The sequence below is a fragment of the Triticum aestivum genome, chromosome 3D (genome assembly GCF_018294505.1).
Source record: "Triticum aestivum cultivar Chinese Spring chromosome 3D, IWGSC CS RefSeq v2.1, whole genome shotgun sequence".
NCBI lineage: Eukaryota > Viridiplantae > Streptophyta > Magnoliopsida > Poales > Poaceae > Triticum > Triticum aestivum.
The window spans coordinates 526,080,541-526,086,644 of NC_057802.1; positions in this window are offsets into that span (position 1 = coordinate 526,080,541).

Sequence of the window (6,104 nt, forward strand, 5' to 3'; positions counted from 1 at the left end):
CCTAGCCATAGACATGAGTTGTCATTTGATTAACGGGATCACATCATTAGGAGAATGATGTGATTGACTTGACCCATTCCGTTAGCTTAGCACTCGATCGTTTAGTATGTTGCTATTGCTTTCTTCATGACTTATACATGTTCCTATGACTATGAGATTATGCAACTCCCGTTTACCGCAGGAACACTTTGTGTGCTACGAAACGTCACAACGTAACTGGGTGATTATAAAGGTGCTCTACAGGTGTCTCTGAAGGTACTTGTTGGGTTGGCGTATTTCGAGATTAGGATTTGTCACTCCGATTGTCGGAGAGGTATCTCTGGGCCCTCTCGGTAATGCACATCACTTAAGCCTTGCAAGCATTGCAACTAATGAGTTTGTTGCGAGATGATGTATTACGGAACGAGTAAAGAGACTTGCCGGTAACGAGATTGAACTAGGTATTAAGATACCGACGATCGAATCTCGGGCAAGTAACATACCGATGACAAAGGGAACAACGTATGTTGTTATGCGGTCTGACCGATAAAGATCTTCGTAGAATATGTGGGAGCCAATATGAGCATCCAGGTTCCGCTATTAATTACTGACCGGAGACGTGTCTCGGTCATGTCTACATAGTTCTCGAACCCGTAGGGTCCGCACGCTTAACGTTATGATGACAGTTATATTATGAGTTTTATGCGCAAAAAAAAGTTATATTATGAGTTTATATGTTTTGATGTACCGAAGGTTGTTAGTAGTCCCGGATGTGATCACGGACATGACGAGGAGTCTCGAAATGGTCGAGACATAAAGATTGATATATTGGACGACTATATTCGGACACCGGAAATGTTCCGGGTGATTTCGGAGAAAACCGGAGTGCCGGAGGGTTACCGGAACCCCCCCCCCCCGGGAGAAGTAATGGGCCTTATGGGCCTTAGTGGAGAGAGAGAGGGGCAGCCAGGAGGGGCCGCGCGCCCCCTCCCCCTCTGGTCCGAATTGGACTAGGAGAGGGGGGGCGGCGCCCCCCTTTCCTTCTCCCTCTCCCCCTTCCTTTCCCCCTCCTAGTAGGAGTAGGAAAGAGGGGAGTCCTCCTCCTAGTAGGAGGAGGACTCCTCCTCCTGGCGCGCCAACAAGGGCCGGCCGGCCTCCCCTTGCTCCTTTATATACGGGGGCAGGGGGGCACCCCAGAGATACAACAATTGATCTATTGATCTCTTAGCCGTGTGCGGTGCCCCCCTCCACCATATTACACCTCGATAATATCGTAGCGGTGCTTAGGCGAAGCCCTGCGTCGGTAGAACATCATCATCGTTGCCACGCCGTCGTGCTGACGAAACTCTCCCTCAACACTCGGCTGGATCGGAGTTCGAGGGACGTCATCGAGCTAAACGTGTGCTGAACTCGGAGGTGTCGTACGTTCGGTACTTGATCGGTCGGATCGTGAAGACGTACGACTGCATCAACCGCGTTGTGTTAACGCTTCCGCTTTTGGTCTACGAGGGTACGTGGACAACACTCTCCCCTCTCGTTGCCATGCATCACCATGATCTTGCGTGTGCGTAGGATTTTTTTTTTGAAATTACTACGTTCCCCAACATTTTCGTCTAGTTTGTTGTTTTAACCTTCAACAAGGACCGGGCGCAGTCACACTCGATTCAACTAAAGTGGGAGAAACAGACACCCACTAGCCACCTGTGTGCGAAGCACGTCGGTAGAACCAGTCTCACGTAAGCGCACACGTAATGTCGGTCTGAGCCGCTTCATCCAACAATACCGTGGAATCAAAGTATGACATGCTGGTAAGCAGTATGACTATTATCGCCCACAACTCTTTGTGTTCTACTCGTGCATATAACATCTACGCATAGACCTGCCTCGGATGCCATTGTTGGGGAACGTAGTATTTCAAAAAAATTGCCTACGCACACCCAAGATCTATCTAGGTGATGCATAGCAACGAGCGGGGAGAGTGTGTCCACGTACCCTCGTAGACCGAAAGCAGAAGCGTTTAGTAACGCGGTTGATGTAGTCGAACGTCTTCACGATCCAACCGATCCAAGTACCGAACGCACGGCACCTCCGCGATCTGCACACGTTCAACTCGGCGACGCCCCTCGTACTCTTGATCCAGCTGAGCCCGAGGGAGAGTTTCGTCAGCACGACGGCGTGATGACGGTGATGATGAAGTTACCGATGCAGGGCTTCGCCTAAGCACTACAACGATATGACCGAGGTGGAAATCTGTGGAGGGGGGCACTGCACACGGCTAAACAATCAACTTGTGTGTCTATGGGGTGCCCCCCTCCCCGTATATAAAGGAGTGGAGGAGGGGAGGGCCGGCCCTCTCTATGGTGCGCCCCAAGGGGTATTCCTACTCCTAGTAGGAGTAGGTTTCCCCCCTTCCCTAGTTGGAGTAGGAGAAGAAGGAAGGAGGAGGAGGAGAGAAGGAAGGAGGGGGGCGCCGCCCCCTCCTAGTACAATTCGGACTAGCCCATAGGGGGCGCGCGGCCACCCCTTGAGGCCCTTCTCTCCTTTCCCATATGGCCCATTAAGGCCCACTACTTCCCCCGGCGAATTCCCGTAACTCTCTAGTACTCCGAAAAATACCCGAACCACTCAGAACCTTTCCGATGTCCGAATATAGCCTTCCAATATATCGATCTTTACATATCGACCATTTCGAGACTCCTCATCATGTCCGTGATCTCATCCGGGACTCCGAACAAACTTCGGTACATCAAATCACATAACTCATAATACAAATCATCATCGAACGTTAAGCGTGCGGACCCTACCGGTTCGAGAACTAGGTAGACATGACCAATACACATCTCCGGTAAATAACCAATAGCGGAACCTGGATGCTCATATTGGCTCCTACACATTCTACGAAGATCTTTATCGGTCAAACCGCATAACAACATACGTTGTTCCCTTTGTCATCGGTATGTTACTTTCCAGAGATTCGATCGTCGGTATCATCATACCTAGTTCAATCTCGTTGCCGGCAAGTCTCTTTACTCATTCCGTAATGCATCATCCCGCAACTAACTCATTAGTCACATTGCTTACAAGGCTTATAGTGATGTGCATTACCGAGAGGGCCCAGAGATACCTCTCCGACAATCGGAGTGACAAATCCTAATCTCGATCTATGCCAACTCAACAAACACCATCGGAGAGACCTGTAGAGCATCTTTATAATCACCCAGTTACGTTGTGACGTTTGATAGCACACTAAGTGTTCCTCCGGTATTCGGGAGTTGCATAATCTCATAGTCATAGGAACATGTATAGGTTATGAAGAAAGCAATAGCAATAAACTAAACGATCATTATCCTAAGCTAACGGATGGGTCTTGTCCATCACATCATTCTCTAATGATGTGATCCCGTTCATCAAATGACAACACATGTCTATGGTCAGGAAACATAACCATCTTTGATTAACGAGCTAGTCAAGTAGAGGCATACTAGGGACACTCTGTTTTGTCTACGTATTCACACATGTACTAAGTTTCCGGTTAATACAATTCTAGCATGAATAATAAACATTTATCATGATATAAGGAAATGTAAATAACAACTTTATTATTGCCTCTAGGGCATATTTCCTTCAACTGTCTACAAAGCTTGACTTGTCGCAAAAGGTTTTTGATAAGTTCAAGGAGTTGACTATGATGATACTTTCTCACCTGTAATGATGCTTAAGTCTGTCCGAATCATGTTAGCAATTGCCGCATTTTATGAATGAAATCTGGCAAATGGACGTCAAAACTGCATTCGTTAATGGATTTCTTAAAGAAGAGTTGTATATGATGCAACCAGAAGGTTTTGTCGATCCTTAAGGTGCTGAAAAAGTGTGCAAGCTCCAGCGATCCATCTATGGACTGGTGCAAGCATTTCGGAGTTGGAATGTACGCTTTGATGAGGTGATCAAAGCATATGGTTTTATACAGACTTACGGTGAAGCCTGTATTTACAAGAAAGTGAGTGGGAGCTCTGTAGCATTTCTGATATTATATGTGGATGACATATTGTTGATTGGAAATGATATAGAATTTCTGGATAGCATAAAAGTATACTTGAATAAGAATTTTTTTATGAAAGACCTCGGTGAAGCTGCTTATATATTAGGCATCAAGATCTATAGGGATAGATCGAGACGCTTGACAGGACTTTCACAAAGCACATACCTTGACAAAGTTTGGAAGAAGTTCAAAATGGATCTGTCAAAGAAAGGGTTCTTGCCTGCGTTACAAGGTGTGAAATTGAGTCAGACTCAAGGCCCGACCACTACAGAAGATGAGAGAAAATGAAAGTCATTCACTATGCCTCAGCCATAGGTTCTATCATGTATGCTATGTTGTGTACCCGACCTGATGTGTGCCTTGCCATAAGTTTGGCAGGGAGGCACCAAAGTAATCCAGGAGTGCATCACTGGACAGCGGTCAAGAACATCCTGAAGTACCTAAAAAGGACCACGGATATGTTTCTCGTTTATGGAGGTGACGAAAAGCTCATCGTAAATGGTTACGTCGATGCTAGCTTCGACACTGATCCGGATGACTCTAAGTCACAGACCAAATACGTATTTATATTGAATGGTGGAGCTGTCAGTTGGTGCAGTTCCAAACAGAGCGTCGTGGCGGGATCTACGTGTGAAGCGGAGTACATAGCTGCTTCGGAAGCAGCACATGAAGGAGTTCATATCCGATCTAGGTGTATTACCTAGTGCATCAGGTCCAATGAAAATCTTTTGTGACAACACTGGAGCAATTACCTTGGCGAAGGAATCAAGGTTTCACAAGAGAAGCAAACACATCAAGAGACGCTTCAACTCCATTTGTGAAAAGGTTAAGGATGGAGACATAGAGATTTGCAAAATACATACAGATCTGAATATAGCAGACCCTTTGACTAAGCCTCTTCCGCGAGCAAAACATGATCATCACCAAGACTCCATAGGTGTTAGATTCATTACAATGTAATCTAGATTATTGAATCTAGTGCAAGTGGGAGACTAAAGGAAATATGCCCTAGAGGCAATAATAAAGTTGTTATTGTATTGATCGGAAACTTAAATACATGTGTGAATACATAAACAAATACCATGTCCCTAGTAAGCCTCTACTAGACTAGCTCGTTGATCAAAGATGGTTAAGATTTCCTAACCATAGACATGTGTTATCATTTGATAACGGGATCACATCATTAGGAGAATGATGTGATGGACAATACCCATCCGTTAGCTTAGCATATGATCGTTTAGTTTATTCCTACTGCTTTCCTGAAATGTCAAATATATGTTCCTTCGACTATGAGATCATGCAACTCCCGGATACCGGAGGAATACCGTGTGTGCTATCAAACGTCACAACGTAACTGGGTGATCATAAATATGCTCTAAAGGTATCTCCGAAGGTGTTTGTTGAGTTGGCATGGATCGAGATTGGGATTTGTCACTCCGAGTATCGGAGAGGTATCTCTGGGCCCTCTCGGTAATACACATCATAATAAGCTTGCAAGCAAATGACCAAGGAGTTAGTTACGAGATGATGTATTACGGAACGAGTAAAAGAGACTTGCCGGTAACAAGATTGAACTAGGTATGAAGATATCGACGATCGAATGTCGGGCAAGTAACATATCGACAGATAAAGGGAATTACGCATGTTGTTACAAGGTTCGACCGATAAAGATCTTCGTAGAATATGTAGCAACCAATATGGGCATCCAGGTTCCGCTATTGATTATTGACCGGAGAGGTGTCTCGGTCATGTCTACATAGTTCTCGAAACCGTAGGGTCCGCACGCTTAACGTTCGTTGACGATATAGTATGAGTTATATGATTTGGTGACCGAATATTGTTCGGAGTCCCGGATGAGATCACGGACATGATGAGGAGCTCCGGAAGGGTCCGGAGGTAAAGATTGATATATAGGACGATGATATTCGGACACCGAAGGAGTTTCGGAGTGCACCGGGTAGTCATCGGATTGCTGGAAGGGGTTCCGAGCACCCCCCGGGAGGTGTATGGGCCAAAAGAGGGGAGCACACCAGCCCAGAAGGGGCTGGCACGCCTCCCCTATGGCAGCCGGCCTATGGGAGAAAGG